Here is a 13,740-nt window from a genome sequence, read left to right on the forward strand (position 1 = left end):
GTAGCTGAATGAACTTAATGATCCACACGGTGAATACAGGCATACTGCAATTATACTGATTTTACATGTGTGACAATCATGATTACAATGTTGTTGTGATGACTAACCTATCTAGAAGAACCTTGTGAATTCATTTTGAGAAGAGTTTTAACAAACTATAGACAAGATAGATGGAGGTTAAGATACTTCAGTTCAGTAGAATAAATAATACACCTATAAGGTTGTATCAATGATTATAGGTCTATGCCCCTGGAAATTAAAAATCAAGAACATTTATGATACATTCAATCAACTGCAGGTGGTACCAACTTTACCACCATTCACCTGATACTAAGCACCAAAATGGCAAAATGTATATAAGCTAAAAAGGAAGAAGAGCAACATTTTAGGTTCAAGTAGTAATTAGTGGTTCAGTCTATAATAATACTACACTACAGTATATTATTTAGTAGCAACTTCAATAGCAATGCCTCTATTAAAACAAAAACCATCTCCGACGACCCAAATAGTTTGATGTAGCCTGCCATACAGTATTGCCTTAAATTTAGTAATCGCTTTTTTAAATTGCCAGTTTGACTGTCCGATGCACTCAGTCTGTAGGCTCAAACAGTCACAGGTTGTCTAATTAATAAGTAGTTTATTGCACTTGTTTATCAAAAAAGAGAAACAGAAATATTGCTTATTAAATTAAATAAATTCAAAAATCAATATGAAACAACGTTAAATGATTCAAAACGACAGAAACACATCCAAACGTGTTATATGGCAATCCGCTGAAACGCATTTGAGAAAGGCTGGTTGGAAGCTGGCCGTTTGAGACTGTATATTCCGTTTGGTAGTTGACTGTATGACTGCAGTACATACATTATGATCGCGATATAAATAAAATTAATTTTATTTATTTATTTAAAAATTGGTATCAAATATACAAATATTTTGTTCACGTAATCCTGGGGATTCTCCACCAAAACAACATCCCGGATTACATGAACAATGCTTTGTATTTTGATATAAATTTTTACAGTTTGTGATTAATTAAATTTATTTTATTCAAATCGCGAAATCAAATTCCATGTGTTCAATACTGGCCATTACTCAAGCTTCCAAGAGACGGTACTGTGTCGAGCGCATGTTTTCTCGCTCAACTTCAGCCATTTTTTTAAAATGGTGGGAAATTCCAAGAATTACGTGAACAAAATGTTTGTATATTTTGATATCGAAATTTAAATAAATTCAAACTGCGAACATAATGTGCATACTGTAAAAAAGAAAGCCAAATGAAGGTAAGTTATTATGATACAAGATGCATTTTTGGATTAAAAAACAGTTATAGGACAAGCCAATTGTCTGCAGATAACAACAAGCAAAAGCAAAGCTGTGATATTATTGTGTTAGTTAGTGATTAGGGGGACCAATTTGGCTGTATAATTGTGCCATTTCTTATAAAGTATCATGCATCATGTTAATAAGTTACAATACAAATCCGATTGAATATTCCACTTGTTATGTACATGGATGATGCTTTATTGTCTGAAAGAATTACTAAAAAGAAAGTCCAAATGTTTACCAATTCTATTTGCGAATAAGGACCATGGGTTACTCCTTAGGCCAGCTACTTTAAACACATGATTCATACGTCAATGTTTATTAAGCAAAGGGAAACTGTCTGAATACTTCCACTATCGTAATAAGGTTAACCGTATAGGCTAAATCTATTTGCAATTTCTACCCCAGAAATTTTGATCAGCTTTTCCAAAGTGACAAGTGTTCCATGGTGACGTCGTACCAAACACCTATCAACCTTGATGGTGCTCACTCATCGTTTACAAATATCGGCAATAACTTCTGCAAAGGTGACAAGCAGGAATTGAATGTATGAGTGTATAAACCTGTGTCTGTGTTTGAAGATCTCAATCCTTTGTGTCACTATGGTCATGAAAGCCATGTTACAGATTCATTCATTATTTCACCTACTGTAAAGTAGAACCAAAATAAAACCGAAAGCAATTCGGATGCACCAAAGGTGTATTAACAATTGATGCTCTTAAGTTTCATTATTGAACAAATGGTTTGAAGACACTGCTAATAATATGGAGAGCCGTGTCATGCTGCTTGATTATAAAAAGATTTTCAACCTAATTGATCACAACGTCTTAGTCGAAAAACTTCGCACATTTATAGATGTAGATGAAATATTTAGTCAAAATTGACCATCATCTATTGTCCTTGGCATCACTTAATGGAGGGGTTTATAGTCTATTTTAAATTAATGATTTACCAGTGTATATTCCACTTGTTATGTACATGCATGATGCTTTATTGACCAAATGTTTACCGATTCTATTTGCGAATGCGAACAATAAAATGATCTTTAACAAAAAGAAAATAGTCAAGATATACTGGTCAGTTGTAAGCATAAAAAAAATGATTAGGTGTAATGTGTAATGTAATTAAGGTGTAATTTACGAGTGACCTGTCATGGCAATTCCACGTGAATAATTGTATTCAGCAAAATGTGAAAATATTTTTTAAAAATACACAAATCGGACTATCGCAAAGGTTCAAAATTTGATGTTAACAAAGATGGCAGCCATTTTTTTTTAAATACTAGTAACCGCTTGTCATAGACAGCTGTATTTGGTGTCAAATTACTCAAAATATATATGTTTGTTAAGTATCAGCTGTTGCTTTTACAGATTTTTTCGAGATCTTTTTGAACTTTCGTAAGTCCTTGATTGTGTGTCGATAATGTTGAAATTTTCTTTGCTGCATTGATCTAGGCAATTCCTATTGTTGATAATATTTGTAATTATGTGAATTTTTATCCCTACCCATATGTTCTTGAATCCTTGTCTTTAGATAGACGATCAAAAGGAATGAATAAATTAGATAATATTGGTGCTAGTGGCAAACCCATACTTACTCCGTAGATTTGTTGATAATATGCATTATCATTGTAAACAAAATGAGTGGTTGAATTAATTTGTTTAAATGCTTTGTTATAGTTATATGTTCCGATTGAAGAGATGATTGGTCTTGTTTTTGGTGATCCATCACTATCAAAGTCCTTGTGAGTTTTGGTAAACCATAATAATCTTGTGGGAATTGTTGTAAAGATCCCTCTCTTTTGATTCTAGAGTCTATGGAGTTTTGTAAATTTTGTCGGGTCGTCAATATAATTCTGTACATTGCTCGATAATCATAATGTAAACTTTGGCGCCTTTATTCGTTCTAATTATAATAATATCTTTATTTTTCTTTAAACCAATTGAGGTCTTAATCGTGTCCATGTCCTTTCTTGATGGTTTGTAGGTATTACTAAACATGTGTGTGCAATCTTCTGCCTTGTTGTTATCCATAATTTCTTGTAGCATTTTATAACCGATCAATTTAAAGCAAGCAAATTACTGTTTTGTTTTAAGATAGTAGGCCTATTGTACATTGTATTGTATATTGTATGGACAAAAAAATGCATTTTGAAAAACAATTGTTTTTTTCCTGCCAAATTGCAGGCCATATTGGATTCTATCATGACGATGTCATTGTATTGACTTGATTCATCAACTACTATGAGATGTAAACAGTAATCCTCTGCTAATTTTAATCATCATAACACAACTCCAAGTAACAAACCGTGAATTGGTTTTCCATATCTCCTATATATAGGAGTGAGTGAGTGGACATTTGTATATTGTAAACAATGTACTACTACAGTAATGGATTTAATATTTCATATGAAAGAAACAAAAAGCATGCAGTGCAACCTACTACTACAAGAAATACTTTGCCTTATCAACGACCAAATAACCTACAATTCAAATACTAAATAGAAATGTTATAGTTGATATGTAAAAAGTCAAGAAAAATATGCATTATGCCTGCAGAAATGCAGTGCAACCTACTACATAAGACCGAAAAATTTGTACAATTCAAATACTAAAATGGTGCTATCCTGTACATAAATGCACAAGTCAGATTTAATAATTTAACAAATTTATAAAAAAAGAGACAGCAGGTACCAATCCTCTGGTCATGTTGATATCTTTACCCCAACCCCATCATTCATAGACACCAGTATCATGAATGCTGATAATACTATTGATTGACAGTAAGTAAATTTATGTGAACCAAAAGATTATTTCTTAATAGGTGTTACTGCCGAAATTTGAGCATGTGCATTTTGAATGTCTTTGTCTTTGTGGTCTTTCTCCATTTCAACTAATGAAACATAGCAACCAGAAGGATTGATTGATAGGAATGAAGGTATGGAAATATAATGTTATAATAGTGAGCAATTGCTAACAGAAATAGCTAATGAGCAAGCGTAAAGAAAGAGTTTTCATCCAACAGAAAAACTTGATTTCGATCTTTGGTGTTCAATTTTAGCATGCGGCAAATATTTACCGTAGACAATTTTTAAGCTTTCCTTTTTTTATAGCAAAACTGGCATTCTTATTTTGTTTTAATTTACCAAAATTATACACACAGTGACAAATTTGTTGCCAACATGAAAAGCATTCAATAATATTATAATCGTTATAAAAAATTGTATTAAAATTAGCATTACTAATGTACTGATAAAAAACAAGTTTGAAGAAGATTGATTATACAAGGATATTCTGAGACAGATACAATGCAGGAGCTGCATTAGTTGTAGTTGTCATACCAACAAGAAACTTCAAAACCAAAGTGATTTTAATAACCAAATTACAGTAATCCACCTAATGATTGCTAGATTAACTGCAGATTTTTAATAGCCTCAAAAATAGCATTTTAAACTTGTTTAATTTTTTTCGGTCTATGTTCACTTGCCTGCACTATCTTGATGTTGAATAATTAGACAATTGAATAAAATTCAAAATAAGAAAAAATATGAAGGTATTAACAAGTAGCCTCTATACCGTAATAAAATAATTACATTCTTTAGGAATGCATTTTGTGCAATTCTGTTTGAGGAACAAGCATTTTAATCTAAAATTAATAAGTACAAAATTTAGGATTCTGATCATGAATGCGATTACAAAAATTAATTTATGACTTACATTATTTTGTTGGTCCACTGCTGCTGCCATGTCTACCAATGTTTGGCAGACATCGACGTGACCATTTGCTGCAGCCCAATGCAATGCTGTATAGCCATTCTATTTAACATTTAAAAAATAAGTATATGTTAGAAAAATGCACATTTTTGTTAATAAAAAAAAAACCAAAACAACAAGAATCTTTTTACAATAATATATCACAGTTGAATAAAAGTATCTGAAACTAGTAAGTGTACTTGCCCAAGGGCAAGTTTCAATTATAGTTTAAAACACAGTACAATTGCAATCAAGTAAAGTTTGATACCTCATTAATACCCCATGCTCTCCCTAATTGTGGCCATTTTTATTCACAATATGTATGGATGCATGCAATAACAAAAAACAGAAAAATTCATACAAAAAAGTGGGGAATTTCCACAAAATTGACCACACATTTGGATCGAAGATGTTGAATAATGTTGAAACTACAAATAACATTCCTAGTACAATTGGGTCATTTTGATACCCTGTATGTATAGATGCATGCAATGGGAAAAATTTATAATTATAAACAAACTCTCTATTAGACCTATAATAAAGATGTTATGGTTATATGGTATTAAAGTCCCTTTGAACATGATGCATAGTTGAGGAATGTGACTTTGTCACCTTCACTAAAATCAGGTCACATACTATTAATTTCCAGCACTAAGCGAGTATGACCATACTGATGTAGCCATACCCCTACCAGACACCACACAATATAGAATTTGGTATATTTGAATGATTGTTCATACGAAGTACATTTGAGAATACTTGCGAAAAAATCGCAAGTAGTTCACAGGTGGGACTCGAACCCACAACCTCACTTTTTATCATAATTTACCATAAAACGTACATTTAAGACAAGGAATGACCTGGTTTAATGTTTTTAAAGTAATATATATGTATTATTTTTACAAAACGTCACAAATTGTAGGGAAGGTGTCTTTAAACTACTGTGGAGTAGCTTTGCGTCAGGGAGTTGAGTAATTGGTCAGATGTTTTGCCGTACTCCCTACTCAACAGTAGTTTAATACAATTACAAACCTATATTTGAATGATTTCCAGCCCTATAAGTAATTACGATCATACTGCTGTAGCTATGCCTCCCCCTGTACCTACTACACCACATAAAATATAAACAGTAATTATGATCATACTGCTGTATAGCTATAGGCCTACCCCTGTACTCGTTACACCACACAAAATATAAACAGTGCGTATGATCATACTGCTGTTACGCATACTCTAATAATCTTAAGATAATGAAGCCTAGTGTATAGCTACAAATGAATATCAATATATTATCTACAATTGTAACTCAAAGTATTGATATGGATTGGCATGGTAAAGGTCCTGGTCAAATTCATTTACACAATTATTATTTAAAGAAGATTTTAAGGCAGTGTAATCAATAACTATTTAAAAGAGTACCCATGGGACTACAGAGGTGATTACCGAGTAATAATTGCGTGTAATAAGTCAAGTTTGTCCCAACATTTAGTCTGTCCATTTGTCTGTAGTCTGTCCAATTTTTTAATTAAATCAAGCAAATTGACCAATCACAATGTGATGGATTATCCGAACTGTTGCTTGTTATTGGTTAACTCACTTGCATAGCGCCTACATTGCGTTGGCAACCAAATTAAACCAAGTTTTATTTCTGTTTGATTATTAAAGCGGGGTTCCGGGTTTAAAATGAATAGTAAAAAATAAAATATAATTGTTTGTCTCTTGAACGGTAAAAGTTTCACTTATTATTATTATTATCTGATGTAATTTTAGTCGGTCTTAATTCCCATTTATAAAGTTAATTTTCTATGAAAATTCATCACAATTGTGTAAAATCATTTGGAGATTCAGTTTACGTCGATTTTCGCACTGACTTAGGGGAAAACTCTTCAAAATCAATGAAGCGTAACGTCTGTACATTCCTGCTGAGCGAGACGATACACGTGAACTCTGCCCATGCCTGCCATCGTCACGTGATAAGCAGATACAGTATACAATACCAAACTGGTCGGGTCGAGTATACCCTGTCTATAATCACAACATGAACGATGTACAGTATTTGATTGAAGGTCGACTCGACCTACCGGAATGATATAGATAATATAGCTCGAATGAGTTGGAATATTTGTACACATAACATGCTAATTTTAACAAGTGTAGCCTAGTAAAAGGCATGGTAGTATCAATTCGCATAGGGTCTACTACACTAGCTAGCTCATTTTTTAACTGGGCCGGATCAGCTAGGTCTCCTTCCTACTAGGTGTACTTGCTTTATGCAGTATCCGCTTTTTAGGAGAGTAAACTATTTTAGGCCTACTAGACGATCGGGACACCATACGTGCGGACGGCGATCGGACCTGTTTTGCCTCAATATTTGCAGCCGATTTTGTAGAACGTTTTAGGTTTATATTGTTTAGGAGTTTGGTTAATAGGATGGGTTTGGAATCCACTGAGTTTTGTTATTTATGGGCCAATCGCTTAGTAGGCTAGCTAGGCCCATGGGCCCCAATATTTTAACATAGCCATCCATCGTGGCATGGAATCCCTAGTCAGAATGGCTCTCACCCATAAAAAAAATGATTTAGGCTAGTACGTGAAGCCGAATACGATCTGTACTATAGAGGTATAAAAATAGTATAATTTATGACTCCATGTACTAAATTTTGTATTTCATTAAAGACCCCTCCCCTGCAATTTTGGACGTTTTTTGGAAAATAATACATATATATCACTTTAAAAACATTAAACCATGTCATTTCTTGTCTTAAATGTACGTTTTATGGTAAATTATGATAAAAAGTGAGAAACAATGCACTACCTAAGTAGCTCGCAGCGATCGACCTCTCATGGACGGTCTTAGGCCTAGCCTAGCTAGGCTTAGTTTTGTAGGCCTAGCTGGTAAACATCGGTAACGTACGAACATCGTACGCTAGCTATATACCTCGCCTGACGTTGTATAGTTGCTGCATTAATTTTCTTTCTATTTTTGCCAGACTCCGTTGATACAAATTGGGGAAAACCCGGTATTTTCGCTGAAAAGTTAGGAGTCTTCCATTTGTTTTGGCCTCACGATCGATCGAAAAGTGGGCGAATTACAGGTGAAAAACAAAAATATCAATCCGCGCGCAATGCATTTTGGGATTTATAGCGGGCCGCTATAATTATTAAAATCGACTTATTTTTCACATTTTTAACCGTTTAAAGACGAAAAAAGTTATCGCAATAGGACCATATAGTATTATTTTTACATTAAATATAGTTTGTGATCTTAAATTAGATCTAAAAAACGTAGGGACGGGGCTTTAAATGTCAAATAAATATATGCTACTGTTATTATTACACTTTAGGCCTAGCTTAGAAAATCTACAAAAAATGTATTTTACAATGATCGGGTGGTCGTCGTTTGACAAGGAAGAGAGATGTAAATTAGTCGACAAACACAACGTACATGACGTCGCGAGTTTGGAATCCACTGATGACGTGATTTTGTGAATATCTCATGAATATTAATGAGCTTCTCTAAGCTGCTTAAAAACAGACTTTCCATGAATTTACCCTAAAATGTATATGAAATTTAATTTTTTTAATTTCTCGTTATTACTTTTTCATTCTGACATGTCTATATTGTTATTTAAATAATAAACGATATTTAAAAGCAATTTTAAACCCAGAATCCCCTTTAACTAGCACTGTATGTTTTATACCTATAAAAGGTAGCATAAATAATGTATATAAATCAAAATTTATTTGTATTTTAGTTATTTCTGGTTTTTTTTTAGGCTTCATCATCCAAATGTGTTTATTCTGAATTAATTTGAATGTTAATGTAAGAGGCTGAATGTAATGACAAAGAGAGTAGCATTTTTTTACAGTAGAATGAAACTATAAGTATAAAATTGTCAGTCATAAATGAATATCATAGAAAGAAAGACATTTTAAAAATCCCAAATTTTGGTAAAGAGTGAATAGATGCCTGACATGACTCAGAAGCCTGATTCTAAGAGGTCTCTGTTGACTATTTATTTACAATAGAAATGACAATACTGACAATGATTAGTACTACTATTTAGTATTAGCTGTTACACGTGGTGTGCTGTTAAAATTTGAAATCACTACAATAAAACCTACTAGTGACTTTATGACAAAATGGTAGACGAAGGGGACAGTAGATGAAAGGATATGGTAATCTACACAAAATATTAATCTGCGCATGCTTATGCACAGTATACTGAGCATACTCTGTTCCAATGGACGGAGTAAAGTTCATTGCGTCATTTTGAAACTTTGCAACAATAAAAAATGGCTGACCGCAAAGGGAATACACATTGTAGTTTTTCATTTTTAGTTAAACTTAATTAAAACATCATATTTTGTCATTATTGTATATTATTGTACATGTAGGCTGTGAATTCAATTCAATTTAATTTCAATTCAATAACATTTATTCAATAATGGTAAGACAAGAAAAACAAGCATCCTCATAGCCTCTTTTAAGGTTTTTATTAGGTGTTTTAGTTCATCCTTTTGAACTTTGCTAACTAAACTTTAAATTTAAGTTAGTTATTTTAGTTAAAATAGTGTCAATGACCATGCAACTTAAGGCACGATCAGTGTTTTAAAAATGAAATTTTCATGTTTATTTTTAATCTTTAATATTTTGTGGATAAATAAAAGTTTGAATTTATAAGAATGAACATTCTGTTACCAAATATTAAGCTTTACAAAATCAATAAAGTTGATATTTTTATATTGTGATTTTCAAATAATATACTGTTGACATTATTGCTTATACTTGAATGAATGCTATAAAGTAAGCATTGATAATCTGTCATTGTTCTAAAATATGAAAAACTGTAGCAACACCAACATTACAGTGGGTAGATTTATATTTAAACGCTGAATCATATATATTTTCATAGATGATTAACAAGGCCATATACATGGCTGCAGTCGCAAATTTGAGTTAGTGTTTACCGACCGATCTACCGACTGACATAGTGAGCTATAGAGTCTCGTTTGCACGCGAATAAAAATGAATAAGCCAAATTAGACTAAGACAAAAATATTACCGTATATCTCAGTGATTAAGTTCACTTAGGTTGACCCTGGTCTCCCCAATTTCATTTTTTTTTATGTATATACTGAAATAGACCGAATAATGAAATGAAATCATCATCTAGTTTAATGCTGGTAATCGTTTTTCTTTTATTTTAAATGCTATTTCAATTAAAAGGTGTTTTGTAAAAAAGGTCTAAAAAATTAAATTAAATTAAATTTTGTACAGATTTTTTGGTTTTTATTGAACAGATACACTGGTACTGAAAGTGCTAACAATATAAACAGAATTTAAGTAAAATAAATGATGAGTGAGGGCACTGTGTAATATAAAATGTATAGGCCCTTGTAATGTATTATGGAAAAAATAATTACAAACTAAAAATGGGTCTAATATGGGTCTATATTACATCCTTTAATATCATTGCTCTTCACTATTTAATGAGGAGGAGATGGTGGACGGAGTTGGTAGTGTGTTGAGTATGGCAAAATGCATTACTAAAAATGATGAATAAAACATCATACTAAAATATTCAGTACAACTAGCATCTTTGATCATTATAATACACAGGGATCATAGGGCATTTAAGTGACTTGTCTAAAAAACAATTTGTGAAAATTGCACTTTTAAAATACAAAATCATATATAAGAACAATTGAAGGTTTGTGTTGAAGTGTTTTTGTCAAGATGTAATGTCTCACTGAAAAAAAAAATTATTTTGAACAATTTTGTTGAATGTGCCATTTTAATGTAACATAATAGTTCTCCATTTTGACCAAAAATTTGATCCAAAAAAATGTATTTACCTGAAAAAATTTCAAATTAAATATTTTAATGAAGAAATGTTCAAATTGGCTGCCAGCCAATGGGTTTTTGGTTGAATTAACCATTTATTTGTCATTTTATAAGTGAAAACATTATTATTTTTTTTCTACGGAAGTGATTACAGTAACTTTATTAAAACCCTACAAAATAACATATTCAAAATCTGATTTAATTAATCTTCATTTTTCATGATTTTGGGACAATACACCTTTTGATTAAATACTGTTTAAAAAAATAATATTAATTTAATAAAATGGTCAAGGCACTATTGTTATTGTAAATGTTTTATAAAGTGTTTCAAATGGAAATTTATGACCATAGCCGCATGAAAAAACATAATGTATAGCATTATGTATTGATAATAATACACATTAAAGATTATATTTTAAATTAGAGCATATAACTGTACACTGTTGCCACAAAAAACTGATATTGTTTTGCACACAGTATCAACTATATTTAAGCCTAATTGTCAAAAAGCACTAAGTGGAACACCAACAATATTAAAACATAGCAATGCTATAAAACGATAAAGTATACAACAATTAGTGAACAATAGAAAAAAAAATGTGTTTTAAAATATTCCATGTGTTTGTTATACAAAATGAATATCAAACTTCTTTTTATTGTGCACAAAATTTAGATAAACTTGAATGTCGCCCTCTATAAATTATATATTTGTGGAATTTAATTAACCACAAATATTTTTTATCAATTATTTTGGAACATTGGGTACAATTAAATTGGTACACAAAAAGAGTTGGAAAATCATTTTGTGGTTTATATATTATTGTAACCACTAAACACTAATGCAAAAGGAAACTTGATCACTTGTAAAACAGCTTTAAAGGTGTATCATCATCACTACCAGATTTTATATTGAGAGTCTAAATCACTGATAATCAGTTGCACTTGTGTTGAAAATTGGTATAGTCAAGTTTTGAACCAAATTTTGTTTACCCCGTAAACTAACAGAAAATTTTCATTTCAATTGACACTGACAGCGCTAATTTTATCACTATCTTTTAATAACTTATATTTATTGGCATCTTAATTATTTTTAATATTAGTATTAAGATCAGGACGGTATTTAGTTAGACTCAGAGTGGTTTCAGTAAAAAATATATCATCCAAGGAAATTATCAAAAACTTTAACTGGTTAAAGCTGTCTGAATCAACAATCTGGTAGATAGGAAAGTACTTATGTACTGTATATTACATTAGTAAAATGCTTAAATTGTTTAAAAGGAGGTGAAAAGAGAAGCTTTGCCTCACTTGAACAGCCATGTTAGGTTTTATCACTGTGTGAGTAGTACAACATGATGCCAAAAATATTATATTTTATTAAAATAATCAATTTTAAACTTATATTCTAGAGTATCAGATTAATTATTATTATAATATTGCTTATGTATAAAAAAAAATAAAGCAGTCTCCATTTTATATTTCTTTTGTAATTTTGTATTTAATACTTTGAAAACTATAATTAGGATAGAACAATTTGAATTGAATATTATTACAGTAGGCCTATTTAGTTATAAACCTAAACAAATTACCGGCCTATTATTCATTTATTCATGGTCAAATACAGAAAAATATGTACATTATTTTTGTTTGTTCAAAGTTAAAAATTCACATAAAGATATAAAAATGAGTTAAAAAAGGTTAAAATTTGGTAAAATACAGATAAAATAAATTGTTTAAAATACAAAATACAAGCAAGATTGGTGTGTGTAAGGGTATAGCATAAAATGATCAATGTATGTAAGTTTCATTGAATTGACTCATTGCAGTAGTGAGAAACAAGTTTCTCATCCTATTGGTTTTCCATCTTGGGTAAACACTAAACACCCTGACTTACTAAAGACAAGGTAATGATGAGGAAGGGTGATACTCATCAGACATAATTACTTTTTACTGATGGCACTGTTAACAATATCTTTAGCGTTCTCTTTAGTTCCTATTATTCTTTAAGCTATTTTTCTGATTTCATTAAAATACTTGATTGTATAGTATTAAAAGAGGATGAAAATTCTAGAAATAAAACCCTAGCATAAGTATTTATCACAATCAAGATGAGCAAGCAAGTTGTATTAATGTAGTAATAGATGTTCATAAACACCAAGCTAATTAAATTCAGCTATCAAAACTAATTTTTTATTATGTAATTGAATAATAAATACTTATTTCAATAATAAATATTCAACTCATTTTATCTTAATTTTTTTAAACTTTAAAGCTAGAATACCACGATACAGATAGCAGCACAAGACAGAAAAACTAACAAAGTGATATATCACTCTGTGTGTGTCATCCATGTGAACCAACATATTTTATGTTTTTAAATTATCCGCTTTCTACGAAAGCCCATTAATGCCATTTTAAGTATATGTTTTTCGAACGTAATCCGTTCTAACGAATTAGTAATTCATTTGAACGGATTAATAATCTGTTCAAACGAATTAGTAATCCGTTCAAACGAATTGCAACATATACAACAAGTGCTATTTAAAGTATATGTTGTAATTCGTTTGAACGGATTACTAATCCGTTCAAAGGATTACTAATCCGTTCAAAGGAATTACTAATTCGTTTAAACGGATTACTAATTCGTTTAAACGGATTATTAATCTGTTCAAACGAATTACTAATTCGTTCAAACGAATTAGTAATCCGTTTAAACGAATTAATAATTTGTTTAAACAAATTAAAACGGATTACTAATCTGTTTGAACGAATTAGTAATTTGTTTGAACGAATTAGTAATCCGTTTAAACAAATTAT

Source organism: Antedon bifida, chromosome 2 (assembly GCF_963402885.1).
Source record: "Antedon bifida chromosome 2, ecAntBifi1.1, whole genome shotgun sequence".
Lineage (NCBI taxonomy): Eukaryota > Metazoa > Echinodermata > Crinoidea > Comatulida > Antedonidae > Antedon > Antedon bifida.